This window comes from Panthera onca, chromosome A3 (genome assembly GCF_046562875.1).
Source record: "Panthera onca isolate mPanOnc1 chromosome A3, mPanOnc1 haplotype 2, whole genome shotgun sequence".
Classification (NCBI taxonomy): domain Eukaryota; kingdom Metazoa; phylum Chordata; class Mammalia; order Carnivora; family Felidae; genus Panthera; species Panthera onca.
Window position 1 is genome coordinate 85,168,382 of NC_138341.1, and position 17,438 is coordinate 85,185,819.

General features: G+C 44.1%; 1 protein-coding gene across 2 annotated transcripts in view; it reads right to left on the minus strand.

The window, feature by feature from the left end:
- The window catches only part of TGFBRAP1 (transforming growth factor beta receptor associated protein 1), a 62,240-nt gene that overhangs the window by 43,342 nt on the left and 1,460 nt on the right, over nucleotides 1-17,438 (minus strand). The window lies entirely within an intron of this gene.

The following is a 17,438-nucleotide window of genomic DNA, read 5'->3' on the forward strand; positions in this document are numbered from 1 at the left end:
CTAGAGGCAGCAGAAATGAGCGAGATGGCCTTTCCCTGATCTCTTGGCCAGTAGGAAGGCAACTCACACAGGGTCCCCGATCTGCTCAAGCAGGAGGGAGAAATCTAGTTCCAAAGCAACGTACAGTTAGGAGAGGCTGGGTGGACTTTTCCATCACTCCAGGCTGCCCAGAAGTAGGGCTGCCTCCAGACAGACTAAATTCCTTAATCCTTTGAGGCGTTCTAGCCAAGGCTGGAAGACCTCTGGAAACTATTCGAGAAAGAATGGAGAATGCTATGATTTCTCATACCCCCCCCCCCCCCCCCCCCCCCGTCTACAGGGGCAGCAACAGCTGCATTCCGGTCCTTTTCCTTGAGTCAGTAAAATCCCCAGGGAGGAGGGTATCTCAGGTCTGGGGATGAGGTGTTTCCACTGGACACCATCAGAGTTATCTTCCTGTCCCCTACTAGCTGTGTGACCTTGGGAAAGTCACTCGGCTTCTCCATGCCTCAGTTTCCTTGTTTGTAAAATGAACGTAATAATGGCACCTACTCCATACAGTATTTTGAGATTTAAGGAAGTCAGCTCACACGATATACTTCCTGTCTGGCACATGGCAAGTACTCGATACAAGATTGTGATCTAATCTTTAATACATCCCTCTCAGAGCCCCAGCCTACTTTCAGTTTTTATTTCCCAAGCCGCGCACCAAGAAATGAAATAATGCTGTCTTCTGCCCTTAGCTACGTATAACCTGTGTCCATCTCCTCTGAAGGACAGACTGAAACATAAGCCAGACACTCACTCAACACACAACCTCCTCCAGCCCAGGCAGTTTCATACTCGTTTACGCAAGCTCATTCTCGCAGAGACTATGGAAAAGAGGCAAGAAAGTAAAGCACGAAGCTCAGAAGGCACCACAGAGAAGGAATCGTGTCCGTCTCTCTGGGGCTGAGGGAACTCACAGGGTCCCAGGGACAGTCCAGGGTTGAGGGAAAAGCAGGCTTCAGTCTCTGACACCAACAGTTTTTTAACACTACCATCCATTTGTCATGACCGAAAAGAACCACAAAACTAAACCCAGGCGATAATTTTTTTTTCCATTTCAACACCAATGAATGGTAAGTCTGTGAAAGCTAAGTATTATGGAACACTTCTGCCTTCACTGATTCATTAATAAAGGCTATCCTTTAAAATGGCAAGATACGGGCGCCTGGGGGGCTCAGCAGGTTAGGCGTCCAACTTCGGCTCAGGTCGTGATCTCACGGTTCGTGGGTTCAAGCCCCGTGTCGGGTTCTGTGCTGACAGCTCAGAGCCTGGCGCTTACTTTGGATTCTGTGTCTCCCTCGCTCTCTGCCCCTCCCCCGCTCCCATGCTGTCTCTATCTCTCAAAAGTAAACATAGAAATAAATAAATAAACAAACAAATAAATAAATAAAATGGCAAGATAGAGCGATTCTACTGTTGAAACTGTGAATTGTACCTTTCCCTTTGCAGAAGGAATGGGAAACAGGCCTCGGGCACTCAGAAGCAAGTTCCTCGATGTAACTCTTTAAAGGTGTACTGTCCATACATAATTCTAGCCTGTTTTCACTTCACACAAGGGATAAACTAAACACATCTGCGGTGAAGAATACAGGAAAACAAACACACACCTCATATTTAGTCTAACTACTGGGTGGGCAGAGAAGGAGGCAGGGGAGAGGCAGAGCTATAAGAAAAGCATCTGGTTTATTAAAAAGTCACGGTTTTACAGTATTGAAGAAATGCAATAGTGTTTCACTACCTGGTAACCACAGCTCCTCAAGTCTTGCTAAAGTTCCCTACAACAGGCCTTTAAAAAACATTAAATGTAGTTTCTAAGAAGCAGGAGACTGATGTCAGCATCATGGTGGCTAAGATGTTCCTCCTTTCAGCCCCTCTTTCGGTAACAAATTAGACGTCCATGCACAAAGGCCCCTTGGTGGGTGTTGGGATCTAGCGCCACCCACTAAGGGCCCAGGGAAGTCTCACCCACTTGCGCATCCAGCAACAGGCAGCCAGAACCCAGCACGGGCTGCGGAATCAGTGGCACCACCAAACCCACCAAGGCCCCCCTCGCTGTGACCGGGGAGAAACCTGCAGAATGCCCACCCGGGCGGATCGGCACACGAGAGAGAATGTGCAGAGGGCCAGCCTTCCCAAGGGGAGATTCCAGCAGGCCGCAGGAGCAAGCCGGACACTAAACAGTCTGAGCTCGGTCACAGCAGAGGCAGCCTCTAAGAGAAACTTTCCCAGGGCTGCGCCCCGCCACGGAATCAAGGGGCTGATCTATCAGGCGGGGGCAACCTCTGCCTCGGAGGGGGGCGGACAGTGGTGCATGAGTGCCCAGCTCCCCCAGCTGTGCGAGATGCGGCTCACCACTGCTCTCCAGCAGGACCCATAGTACTGAGGCTGGATGTCCATGACTGCGGGGAGGAAGGGGAAGAGGAGAGAGGCGGATGGGAATTTCAAAGAGCGTTAATGGTATCGTGTGCAGCAGGAAGTCCAGCGGGGCCCTGTGGGAGTGCCACATCCGGGGATCTCACTAGTGTGTCTCCAGGCGCCCCCGCCCCCCCCCCCATGCCTGCGCACTTGACCCACACCTCCTCCCACCAAGCAGCGGCTCTGTGCGTGCCTCCACATGCAGCACCAGGGAAAGCTCAGTAGACAGAGCCGCTCAGACGGACCACAGGGCTGCCTGTGGGCCAGGGAGAAACCACAAGCGAGCTACAGTGCCTCCTTCGGGGAAAACGAAGGAGAAGTTTCCAGTAGCCGGCAGGTGGGACTGTAAGAACCAAAGACACAAAAGCTTAAGAGTCCTGCCACAAGAGGGAGCAGGAAGAGCAGAGCGGAAATCTGCGCGCACACGGAGAGGAAACCCACTTAACACTGACATCTATGGTGCACAGAATGCCCCATCTCCAGGCAACTCGCACAGATTTAAGAAGCTGTCCGCTGCCACAAATGTGAACGCAGCAAGGCCAAGCGACAGCGAACGTAACAAACCAGGAAAACACGCCATGACGGAATAACCACCCTCCAAACTGAGTTCAAAGGCACGAAATTTGTGAGCCAGCTGATAAAAAATTCAAAGTAGCTGTTCTGAAGACACTCAGTGAGCTACAAAGGAAACTCAGGAAGACAATTCAATGAAACTTTGGGAAAACATAGGATCAAAATGAGATTTTTACCAGAGAAGGAAATCATTAAAAAAGAACCCAATACAAATTCTGCTGCTGAAGAGCTCAGTGAGTAAAATGAAAAATGCAATGGGTGGGTGGGGGGCGGTGTGCCTGGGTGGTTCAGTCGGTTGAGCATCTGACTCTCCGCTCAGGTCATGATCCCAGGGCTGTAGGATTAAGCCCTGCAACTGGCTCTGAGCTGAGCGTGGACCTGCTTAAGATTCTCTCTTTCTCCCTCTGCCCTCTCCCCCACTTGACCACGTGCTTTCTCTCTCTCTCTAAAAAGAAAAATGCAACAGAGCATCTGCAGTAAGGAGGACAGAGGCCAGAAAACATGGGCTAGAGGGTGAGGATTCTCAAACAACCCAGTTAGGGGAAGACAAAGAGGAGAGAATGAAGAGTGAAGAAAGCCTAATCGATCAATAGGATTCCTTCAAAAGAACAAATACTGGAAAACCTGGAGTTTCAGAAGGAGAGAGAGGAAGGAGCACAAAATTATTTAAAGAAATAATAGCTGAGGATTTCCCAAGCCTAGGGAGAGATTGGGACATCCGACGTCACAAAGCAAACAGATCACCCTATTATCTCAATGCAAAAAGACACATTACAAATGAAACTGTCAAAACTTAAGGACGAAAGGAAGAACTCTAAAAGCAGCCATGGGAAAAAACACTGTAACCTTCAAAGGAACCCTGTTAGGCTATCCAGGGATTAATGCAAAAAGACACATTACAAATGAAACTGTCAAAACTTAAGGACGAAAGGAAGGACTCTAAAAGCAGCCAGGGGAAAAAGCACAGTAACCTTCAAAGGAACCCCATTAGGCTATCCAGGGATTTGGGACTTACCCCTCACAGGCCAGGAAAATCTTTCAACTGAGGAATGGACAAAGAAAGTGTGGTGTACGTATATACAATGGAATATTATTCATCCCCGAAAAAGAAAGCAATCCTGCCATTTGTAACAACACAGTTGGATCTAGAGGACATCATGCTAAGTGAGATCACTCAGACAGAGAAAGACAAATACTGCACAATCTCACTTGTATGTGGAATCTAAAAAAGCCAAACTCAGAGAGTTAAACGGTTCTTAGCAGACGCTGGGGGTGGGGGAACTGGGGAGACGTTGTTTAGGGCACAAACTTGGAACTAGGGGATAAATAAGTCCTGGAGAACCAAAGCACAGCTTCCTGATTATCAGCCACACTGTATTATGAACTTCACAGCTGCTGAAACAGAATCACATGGGGGTTTACTGAAAGCTGAGAAAGTAACATTCTAATACTTACAAGTGGTTTATTCCTTTATGCAGCAGGAAGTTTTCTCCATGCTCTAACTCACAGGATAAACTCACTTAAAATAGAAATCATGAAAACATAAACTATAGGCCACGCTTCTCCTTATTATCATTAAGTCCAACTTGCTGGGGTTGAAGTCAGAGAGATTTTAATTCACACTTTATTATGTGATCTCACACTAACTTGAAATTGAAACTTTCTGACAGAATGTCACCTTAAAAGAATGGTTATTAATTGAAAGATCAACTTTTTTTTTTTAAGGTTTATTTATTTTTTGAGAAAGAGAGAGAGAGAGTACAAGCAGGGGAGGAGCAGAGAGAGGGAGACACAGAATCCGAAGCAGGCTCCAGGCTCTGAGCTGTCAGCACAGGGCCTGAAGCAGGACTCAGACTCACGGACCGTGAGATCATGACCTGAGCCGAAGTCGGACGCTTAACCAACTGAGCCATCATGAAAGATCAACTTTTTCATATTTTTTTCAAAACTACACAGTACAGACCTGGTGAGGGAAAGAGACTTGAAAGTATCAGTACATTCATGGGCAACAGTTTAAATACAGATACCATTATATATGCAACAAACACTTCTCAGTGTACAACAACAGCAAAAAGGCACTCTTCCATTTTCCAGGAGTATCCCCATCTTATTAAGGAAAAAGGACGAGGAAAAGAAGCATGTAACAGTGCAAAGCAATATGTAATGACCAAATGAACAAAATTAAAACATTAGCAATGACTTTCCACCAAACTGAGAGCATACACACGCCACGGGTGACATCAGAATCCAAGCGAGCGTCTTTATAAACACTAGTGGAAAAATACTAATTTTCTTGTGCAGGTGTACACAGAAAATTGTCTTTTATGCTCATGACTGCAGCCCCTGGTGAAGGGCCTTCCTGCTTTAGCATCTTGCCTCGGATTCTTTAGGCTTCTTAAACCTCAGCTCAAAAGTGACAATCCCATTCTTTCTGCTACATACCTAGCTGGGCAGCAGAGACTCATAAGCCTCAGAAATGTTTTCCGTGTTTTTGACTTAAGACCTGTGACAACAGTTAGACAGGCTTCTGGAAGCCCAGGAGAGCTGATTCGGATGAGTTTATATGCGATGCAAGAGCACCGGCTACGTTCGGCTTTCATGGACACTGCCTGTCCCATAAAGCAAGCACCGTGTCCATATGGCTCTCTTAGCAAGTTCTACCAAACATTTAGGAATCAGATAATACCAATTTTAAATAATAAATCTTCTGGAGAATTAAAAAAAGGGGGGGGGGGGTGGAGGGAGCACTTATCCCACTTCATTTTATAAGCCAGTATAAAGTAGAACAGTAATATCCAAACCAGATAAGGACATGGGAAGAAAGAAAATCCTAATCATTCTCACTTATAAATCAACATGCTAAAGTATTAAATATTAGCACACTGAATACACAGACACACAGTATGAATAAGATGGCATGTGATATTGGCTTAAGGTAATAAAATCTGTTGGTTTAATTCACATTTCCAAAATAAAGGCAAAAAGCATAGAACAAGGAACAAGACTATTACCATCTGTTTGGGATAGATTACATCCCCCCAAATGTGTTAAAGTCCTAACTCCCATTACTTGCAAACAGGACCTTATGTGGAAACAGGGTCCTTGCAGATGATCAAGTTAAGATGAGGTCATTAGGGTGAGCCCTAATACAATGTGACAGGCGTCATTATAAACAGGAAATCTGGACGCAAAACGGACACACATAGCAGAAAGACACGTGAAAACACAGGGAGAAGGTGGCCATGTATAAGCCCAGGGACGCCTGGAGCTACCAGAAACAGGCGAAAGGGCCTGCAGCATAGTGTGTCTCAGAGCCCTCAGACACCCGGACCTCAGACTTCTGCCTTCCAGAACTGTGAGGCAATAAATGTATGTTGTTTACTTTTTTTTAAATTTTTTTAATGTTTACTTATTTTTGACAGAGAGAGAGAGAGAGACAAAGTGCGAGCAGGGGAGGGACAGAGAGGGAGACACAGAATCCGACGCAGGCTCCAGGCTGTGAGCTGTCGGCACGGAGCCCGATGTGGGGCTCGAACCCACAAACTGTGAGATCATGACCTGATGCGAAGTCGGACACTCAACCAACTGAGCCACTCAGGTGCCCCTAATGTATGTTGTTTAAGCCACCCAGTCTATGGTCCTTGGTTACGACAGGCCCAGCAAACTAATGCACCATCTCTACTCAACACTGTGCATGGAGTCTTTGCCAGTTAAAAAGGAACAATTATAAAAAACTGAAAACAAAGACACAACACTATAAATATTTATAGATGCTATCATTGTTTACATGGAAACTCACAAATCTATTAGAATTACTAAAATTTTAGAAATGTCCTTTATATATATTATATATAATATATAATGGAATATTATTAGTCAGCTGTAAGAAATGCTATCTTGCCATTTGTGACAACATGGACGGACCTAGAGGGTATTATGCTTAATGAAATAAGTCAGACAGAGAAAGACGAATACCATGTGATTTCACTTACATGTGGAACCAGAGAACAAAAGCAACCCTCCCCCAAACACAAAACACAGAGACAGAACCGTGAAACAAACTGGTGGTTGCTAGAGGGAAGGGGATTGGGGGGGATGGGTGAAAAAGGTGATGAGGATTAAGAGGTACAAACTTCCATTTACAAAATACATTAGTCAAGGGATGAAAAAGTACAGCACAGGGAATATAGCCAATAATATTGTAATAACGTTGCATGGTGACAGATGGTGACCACACTTGTCATGGTGAGCACTGAGCAATGTACTGAATTACAGGATTGTGAAATCATTATGTTGCACACCTAAACCTAATATAATATTGTGTGTCAATATACTTCAATTAAAAAAAAAACAAACAAAATGGTGCCATCACTTTGAAATCAGGTGAGTTTTTTATAAAGTTAAACATGCATTTATCCTGTTACTCCACAATATTACTCTGAAGGTTTCCAGTTCTCTTGAGTATCTATCAGTATCTGCAAAAAGACTTTTATGAGAATGTGCATAGTAGCTTTATTCATAATAGCACCAAACAGGAAACAACCCAGTTTCACCCATTTGTACCCATTTCTATGTGGGGTGTTCACACAACTTGGAAGTAAAAAGGAATAAACAACTGCTAGGTAACAACACAAATGAAACAAAAAAGTATACACATACTGTATGTTTTCATTTATATGAAGTTCAGAAGTAGGCAAAACTCATCTCTAGCAACAGAAATCAGAACAGTGTTTACCTTGGAGAGAAAGGGGTGACCAAATGGAAAGGGACACAAGGAAACTTTCCGGGGTGACAGAAATACTCAAGATGTTGTCTGGGGCATCGGTTACACAGGTATATACATTTGTTAAAATTCACTGAGCTGTACACTTAGGGTCTGTGTATGCAATTCCAGTAAAAATTCTCACAGGTGTGTGTGTGTGTGTGTGTGTGTGTGTGTGTGTAACTCAAAAAGCAGATTATAAAATTCATATGGCAGAGGAAGGGCAAAAAAAAGCAAGACACTTCTGGAAAAGACAAGTAAGGAGACCTGACTCAACAGACAAAATGTAATGTAAAGCTATGGCTATTAAGATAACAGGGTACTGGTATGAGGCAAGCCTAAGAGAACAAGTCTGGGTGCCAGAAACTGACGTGCGCATACGTGCGCATACGGAACCATGAACTATGACGAGAGGCACTGTATATCATGGGGTGTATATAGAGTCTATACGTGTTCAGTGATCAGTGCAGGATAGCTGGATATCCACAAAGAAGGAAAAAAAAAAAAACAACTAGATTCCTATCGTATACCATGTATTGAAATTATTCCAGATGGATTAAGATACTTAGGTATAGATCTTTAAAACTTTGAGAGGTAAATATGGAAAACAATATGTTTCTGATCTTGGGGTAGGGAAGAATTTCTAAAATAAGATCTAAAAAGGGGCGGCTGGGCTGCTCAGTCAGTTAAGCGACTGACTTCCACTCAGGTCATGATCTCACAGTTCATTGATTTCAAGCCCGTGTCAGGCTCTGTGCTGACAGCTCAGAGCCTGGAGCCTGCTTCAGATTCTGGGTCTCCCTCTCTCTCTGCCCCTCCCCTGCTTATACTCTGTCTCTCTCTCTCTCTCTCAAAAAAAATAAATAAATAAATATTTTTTAAAAAATGTCTAAAAAAAAGCAGAAACCCCAGGAAAAAAGTTTGTTCACATTAAAATGTAAAACCTGTGTTCTTCAAAAGACACCCCAAACAAAGTGAGGAATTAAGATGGGAAAAGACCCTGATGTCACATATCTGACAGTAAAAGATCCCTGGATGATACAGGGAACTCCTACAGAAAGAAAGTACCAGCAATCTCATAGACGAGTCGGCAAGACACGTGAACAAGCGTTTCACAGAAGAGGAAACATGGTCAACAGACATGAAAGAATGCTCAACCGGATTCATCATCTGGAGTTGCAAGTTATAACTACCATGAGACTTCATTTTATACCCATGAAACTGACAGAACATTTGATATCCGATGACAGCAGCTGCTTGCAAGAACACGGAGCAATCACTCTCTACGTGGCTGGTGGAAGCTTCTAAACTGGCAAGACCATTCTGGCATTATGCAGAAGCCCTTGACATTGGGAGTAAGCCAGGGACTCTACTTTTAGGCATATGCCCTACAGAATTTATGTTTACCACACCATAAGCAAGAACGTTGGCTGCAATCTTCTTTGAGAGGGAAGCTGGGAACTACTCACATTCCTTGGACAGGGTGGAATACTCAACAGCTGGACAGCCAGAGGTGCAGCTATCCACAGACATCGATCTCAAGCTCAAGGGCAAGTCGCCGAACACTCTACACTGAATGATAGACAAGGCTCTGTATGACTCAAAAACCTGACCATCCATCTAATAAAATGTTTAGGGTCTCAGCCCTACATAGTCAGACCATAAAGCAACGTAAGGGAATGATAAACACAAATCTAGGGAGGCTGCATGGAAAATAAGGATAGGCTGGGTTTCAAAGGTATTAACGATGTTCTGTTTCTTACGCTGAGGTTGCTTTTATTATTACTCCCTATATCCTAATCCAGACTGTAACTATTTCTTTAAGGTCATTAAATAGTAATTAAATTACATGTGTATACACACACACACACACACACACACACACACACACACACACTAAAATTCTGATTGCCTCAAACCAGCTTACTGTGGAAATAGATATAGAACATCAGCTTAATAAATTCGGTAAGATTCACAGCATGCATGTTCCTTGTTTAAAATGGCACCAATGAAAACATTTATCACAGATGTAAGTGGTTTACTTACAGTTTCTCAGTTCATCTAAACCCAGTGCTTACTTTACTGTACCCATATTTACAAAGTTCAATCGAGGGCAACCTATCAGGTATTTTCCACAAATCCCCCTGGATTCTTAGAAGGCAGAGGAAAATACTAACATGTGACGGAATGCCCACGAAGGTAAATGCCCTGGACAGGGTTGGTATTTGCACCTTCTGGGGTCCCAGCTTCCAAGAGGCCAGCCTCTTACCTTCTGGACCTCTCCCTAGCCTCAGTTTTCATACAAGTACAGTTGACGCTTGAATAACCCAGGTGCTACCCTCCCCCCACGCCAGCACAACCCAAAATCCATGTGGAACTTTTGACTCCCCACAAAACTGAATTACTAGCAGCCTACTGGTGACCGGAAGGAAGGCTTACAGATAACATACTCAGCAGATGAACACATATTTTGTATGGTATATGTGTTATATACTGGACTCTTACAATCAAGTAGGCTAGAGAAAAGAAAATGTTACTAAGAAAATCATAAGGAAGACGAAATAACATTTACACTACGGCACTGTATTTGTGGGAAACCATCTGAGCGTAAGTGGAACTGTGTAGTTCAAACCTGTGCTTTTCAAGGGTCAACTGTAACTCCACTCTTATTTTTTCAACTGGTTGAAGACTGGTGTTACTAACTGCCTCATTCCCCTTTTCTTTTTCTCTGCACTAAGTCTCACCAAGGCCAGGCCTCGTTTTAAAAAGTCAAACAGAAAGAATAAGCATGGAATAAAAGCCAGGTTTGAAGCAGATCATCTAGATGTAGAGAGTGGCTTGTAGGTCCCACATTACAAGATTAAATAAAAAAACAAAAACAAAAACAAAACACATATAGAGACCCCTGACCTGAGCCAGAAAGAAATACATTCTGCCACAAGAAGGCCATGACAAAGGGACACTTGCTAAGATGAGATCTTTTCCAGTAATTATTATTCTTGAGCCAAAAGAATGACGCTCTGTTATCTCCGGTCACAGAATGTGCACAGGAGTGCAGCCTCAAGGTGGTGATGGTGTCCTGTGTGTCTACAAAAAAAAAAAATCTCACATTGGAGGGTGACGTCCACACTTGAAAACGAAGCAAACTCTTGAGTGCGGCTAAATGTGCCCCAAGGAGCCATCACTTTAGAGGGTAAAAACTCAAAAACTCACCAACGTGTTTGACAGCCTTTTAACAGGAGATGCTTTCCTATGAACAAGCTAAGGATTAATTCTTCATCTACATTTTAAAAAGGACACTCTACCTAAACTCAGATTTTCTGTTTTTCTCAATTCATACTAATTTCTTTTGAGTGTCTGATGGTCCATCGTGAGCAAACAGAGATCCAGCGGTCATCCTTATGTTTGGGCCGAAGTCAGGGCAGGTCTGACGTCATACATGAGGAAGGGCAGGGACGTGGATCTCATGCCTAAAACATCACTATACTGTCCTTAAAACACTTCACAGAGTATACCACTGCCTAAAACATGAACTCCAAACTCAGCATAAGATAAGCAGCCCTTAAAAATCCAACTCCAGCCAACCTTTCCGCTCTTATTTATAAAGTTATAGCTATTAACCTCTTCATATTACCCACATTAGTCTCTTGTTTTATTATTATGTAGCTACATTCGGTTCTGAATTCTTGAGTCCGCTAGCTGCTGCGAGTGTCCAAGGTGCTCTACAAGCCAACCAGTTGTGAAGAGGGATCCTGAGCCCAAACTACTCTCTGGGTACCTTTCCAAGGGACTGAAACCATTAGTCAGAAAATAGTTATCATTAACTACAGTGGTTTGTTTGAATTTAACAACATAATAATCCGTAAGGTAGAAAACACTGCCTCATTCCCATTGGCCAAATCTAGTCATTTGCACACATGCAAAGAAGTAATACAGGGGTCAAGTTGGTATCGGACCTGTGCATGGGGGGACTGCAGACTTACCCGCAGCCCTTCACTGGCTGACCACAGGAATTCAGGCATCAGGTCGAAGTGCGCCTGCTTTCCTGAATATCCCTGTGATTTGCAGTATTTCTATAAAAAACAAGAACTTATAAAAAGTTTGTATTTTGCCATTTTAATAAAGGTCTTTCCTTTTACGGGGGGGTGGGGAATGTTTCTTAAGAAGTTTCTCACCCATCCTAGGTAAACATACTTATTAAAACTGAAGCCATAGGCTATAGCCAATACCTATTACAGGGGAAAAATCTGCGAAAAATAAAAAAAAAAAAAAAATCAGCTCTAAAAACCAAACCTACAAGGGAGTTAAGCAAAGCCATCATCCATTCTCACACTCTTGGAGAGGGGGTGGGAGGGAACACAGAGCCTTCCAGGCTTCATCAGCTGTTTTCAGCTCCATGTCAACGGGTCATGACGTTGGTCCCCTGTGATCAGGAGAGACAGCGGAAGTGCAGAGGGCAGAGCTGACAGCACAGCATCGTGGAGGGGAGGAAGGGTCCAGAAGGGAGTGCTCTGCAACACAGCAAAACACTCTGCCTGATTCCTGTGATGTTTCAGGCTGGTCCTGAGGGATATTTCAGGTGGGAAAAGTTAGAAGCCAGTGCAGAGGCCCATTTTCTTGGTCCCAGCCATGGAGGCTGACCTGATGCCTGGACTGGGCCAGCCAGAAACATTAAGAGATGGACTCGGGTGGGTGGAGGGCACGTGCCGGTGCCAGCCCCACTCGGGTCAGCTTGCTACCTAAAGCAGAAAGTGTGGGCAGTGGCTTGGGACCTGCTGTTCAGTGTCCAGCCTCTGTCTCTGTACCTGGTGGCACTGAACACCAACCCTGACCCGCCCATCCTCCTCCCTCCCACCCCACACTCATCGTGGCCATCAGGCAGAGCAGGTAGGTGGGACTGGACACTCACTTCTCCTCTGGCCTGGAAACGTCTATTTCCTATGTTATGTTCCTGAACGAATGAACAGCCAAGTCACAGACTGAAAAAGTCTCTCTTGGGTGGGAAAAGGCAAATCTTGCTAGCCAAAGTTCTTCCACTGCAAGCTACCTTCAGATGCTTTCTTAGTGCTGAACTGGCAAAATAAAATGTTAATTGAAGTCCCCCACTAAAAATAAAGTGCTAAACACCCCCCATTCCTATGGGCGCTGACAATCGCCTTTAGTCTGCAGACGTAAGACGTTCAATTAAAACACACCGGTATCTCCAAACTTTAGTTCACACCTGAAAGATGAATTTTGGTAGCCCTGTGGGCCAATCAGCATTCTTCTTGGGATATAAATTGACTCTAACTACAATTGAGATCAAGAAAAATATACGACTTATCTTACTGACCACTCTAGAGTCAGATGAGCTTTGATAGGGCTCAAAAGCTCCTTGACAATGACTTTATTTACTTATTTTTTACTTTTTTAATATAATTTATTGTCAAGTTAGCTAACAGACAGTGTATACAGTGGGCTCTCAGCTTCAGAAATAGATTCCCATGATTCATTGCTTACGTACAACAATTTTTTAATGAAAAGGAATCTTGACATTTTTGTTTTTTAAACTGCACATTGGCTCCTCTGACAATCTCCCCCAAATCCTCAAGGAATATAACAGGGTAATCAGGGGACTGTACATGTAGAAGCAAGAGAGGCACGATGGGGACAAAGAAGACATTTCTGTCCTGGCTCACGAGGGACACGGGCAAGGGGAATCGTGTACTGGAGCCTGGGCAGAGTGCGAGGGATCCAGTAAAGTTTCAGCATAGTTTCTCCTGCTGTTTCGGGGGTGGGAGGTGGAAACATGGAGTGCATCCCAACATTAAGTCAAAATGTAATTGAGGCACGTCACCACTGTGGTATTCTACACAAACATCTATCACTGCAACCTAAGTGTGAGACAACACCAACAAGCCCACAGAGGGACACTCTACAAAATCCCTGACACTTTGAGAGTGTTAAGGTCATAAAAAATGAAGACTGAGACCCAGGAGACATGACAACTAAATGCAATGTGGGGAAATGGGATCAGAAGCAGGACCATGGAACAGAAAACAGATGTCAGGGGAAAAACTGAACATAAGTAGAGCATGTAGTTTGGTTAATAGCACTGATGTCAACATACCAGTTTTGATCACTGTACCATGGTCACACAAGGTGTTAACAAAAGTGGACGTTGGGGAAGGGTGCGTGTGAGATCTGTACTATTTTCTCACTCTTCAGTAAGCCCAGAGTCACCTTCAAAACAGGAAGTTGAAAAGACAAATGTAATCCCAGTTTATTGGTTTATTATCTTGCCTTAATCTAACAGAGAATGAGAGACCTCCAATAATGTCCTTTTTCTAGCAGGAAAGGAGACGTTCAGAATGCTCTTGAGTGTCTGTAACCAAACAGGACGAAAAGGAGCACACAATGGGCAGCACTCCAGCAGAATACCCCGCGTGCCTCAGGTTACTGGGGCGATTTTACCAGCTGTTTTATACAGTTACTTTTGGAAACGATTTTTCTCAAGTTTGGTGTCCTAGCTTAAAATGACAGGTATGGAATAATACCTACAAATTAAGTTTTGTTTTGGTTTGGTTTTGTCCTGAGAATACATTTCAAAAAGGAGAGTTTTGGACTTTTGCTCATTTGAAGTACTTCTTCCCATAGACAAGTTCAGAACTGGGGTAAATGTGAGCTGATTCCCACTGGGTCCAAAATCTGATATCCTATGAGCTTCAGGAGAAGCAGGCAGGCGAAGGACTCTGATAGAGAACAGTAGGGCTTTGGGTCAGCAGAGCTGGAAAAGAGCAGAAATGTAACCTTCCAATGCCCTCTGTAAGAACTGAGACTCCAGGGCTAACCCAGCAAACAGTGGTAAGGCAAGCCTGATCCAAGGCAGGCATTCTCAGTGTTAATCTGGGGATCCTGAGCTCTCATGGCTTGGGTACCTGTTGACGATCTTAAAACTTCTGGGCCCAATGCGTCCTTGTAAAAATAGGAATTTGGACTGGACTACATACTTATGCTGTACTATTCTCAAGCTCCTCTGGAGGAAGGGTATTAATAACAGTACTGTAGGTGAATACCGTAGGGGAGAGAAGACTTCCAGAATGCGCAATGGGTGCCAGACTGTGTATCAAGTGCTATCTCCATACTCACAAGGAGCCTACAGGCAAGTACTATCGTTATTCCATTCTGCAGGAGAGCAAACAGGCTTAGAAAGGTTAAACGACCATGGAGAGCTGATTCCAACCCAGGCAGTTTGACTCAAGAGCCCACACCCAGAAGCACCGCGCACACAGCCTGCCCAGGGGTAATGACTGCTCCATGTCTGGACTGAGGACGGGCACCTGCTCTACGGCACCCTAAACAACTTTTGTCACAAATAACTGACTCCTACCAAATGGGGTTCAGTCTCAGCATTGCCTTGCTACATTTCAGACACAGATATGATATCTTTACACTCTTCTCCACTAACCTAGTAATCTTAGGAAAACAGGGTATGTGTTCGTGTGACGTAAATTGTTCTTCTGCAACGGCACCCCATGCTGGCCCCTGAATTCTTCACCAAGTTCTCATGGCCATCTGCTGAATGACTCAAACGTGAAATCTGCCAGGAATCAACAGCAAATTTACTGACTTGTGCCACAATGTTTCCTGCTATCAGTCAGGACACTACCTGACAACCATTTCATGTTATCTTTGCACTCATCTGACAGAGATAGCGTAAGACTAGCTATAGCACAGTAAACCTGCTCCAGTGACCCAAAAGTGTACCTGACAAAAGGAGAAACAAACAAAAAAACAAAAAACATAGCTAAGGTCTAACATCTAACTTGTCACCTTGATATTATCCTGGCACATACCTATATGTAACTATTCATAGTTGGTATCCTTTTCCTTGGCAATACTAATCAAAATTATTTAGATACATGTAAACATAACATACAAAAGTATATACATACATAACTACTTATATATACCACATACACCCACACGCCCTATATGCACATATATGGTATATAGACGTCATACGTGTATATATATACTACAAACATATAGGTATCTATGTATGCAGTTACACACACACACCATTGTGCATACACGTGGTGTGTGTATATATATGTATATATGTATACATCCTACCATCAACAGTTATAACTGAAGGGATTTGGGAGGGGAAGGTGGGGGGAAGAGGACCAGAGTGGGAGTATGGGTCTCAAGGGCATCTCCTTTAGAGCACTTCCTCAATACCTTTAAACAGCCATAAAGAATTACCAAGCGCCTGCTGGAAGCTAGGCAGTTGGTCTCTTTCACATACCTTATTTTCCTGAGTCTTCAATTTACTCAACAGTGGTGGACTATCGAGACTAGATCTTGCTCTCAATTCTGCAAGATTTCACAAAATGCTCAATGAGTGTGCCTGTTCTTTTGCACGAAGCACCCAAGCTCGTCTGGGGCAGCCCCAAATTAACTTGTTACTTCTACATTCATTTAGTAGCCACGCATTTTTTAATAAAGAAAAACGGGTCAGGTTTGCCACAGAGGAGATGAGTTGTAAAGTCCCGGCCAAATTATTCCAGCAGTATCCAAACACCTGGCCACCACCAATGATTACTTTAATGTATTTCTAATGAGGACTGGATTCAGACCAAGTTGAAGATGCTTAAGCCAATAAGGAAAATTCGCTCAAGTTTTCTTAAAGGATCACAAATGTTTAATATCAGCGTGAAGAAGCCACAGTAACTCCTTTTTTTTTTCTTTCTCCCTGACTACAAATGCTAGCCGCAAATCAGGCCTAGAAAATGTAGCATTTTTAGAATAGGGAGCTCTGTGCTTTTAAAACTTGTCAACTAGAGGAAGATGCCCTGTTACAAGCTGCTGTGGCTGGAGGGTCAGGTGAGGCTGAAGCAGCCCAGGAGCTCGTGGTGGTTGGACAAGATCCCCGCTGACTGTCAGACCACAGGGCTGCCGTTCATGGTCATGAGTAGAGGAGGAAAGGCAGAGGACTCGAAGGCGAGGGGCACACCTCTCATCTGATTTCTTTGTAAAACGTATCCTGTGATGTGTACAGCAAAACTGGGAATTCAGAACCCACAAGGAGCCTAACCCAGAGTACAATACTCATTGGGTTGACAATTTCTCAGAGCATAAAACCACTGCTTTCCAGAGCTGAGAGACCTACAGCTCCAGATCCTTATTTATATTTCTTAATAATTTATCAAGCACCTACTAAGTGCCAGGCCCTGTGCCAAACGCACATTTTCTTGTCAGAACGCATGCAAGCTTTCCAATATTACCACTATTTTGATTGACGAAATCGAGACACAGAACAACCAGTAAATTGTCCAAGGCTCACAGTTAGGAAGCAGCAGGCGCAGGGCAGCGGCAGCTCCCAGCGGCAGCTCCATACTCATTACCATCATGGAGCAGCTCTGTCCCCATTTCAGAGAGGAACTAGAGCCGGGGAAGGCTAGTTGTAGACAAGTTCCAGGGGATTCTGGTCAGTACTCTTCCTGGTGCCACACATCAAAGAGGCCACTTCAATGACTGCTGAATCTGCCCAGCTAGCAGAAATGGAAGGAAAAAAGCAAAGGAAGCAGCCAGCCTTCCTATCTGACCCCAGCTCTGGGAGCTTCCAGCTGAGCAGCAGAGAGAAGCAAGTCCACCAGGAGGGAGCAGAGGGCACTGG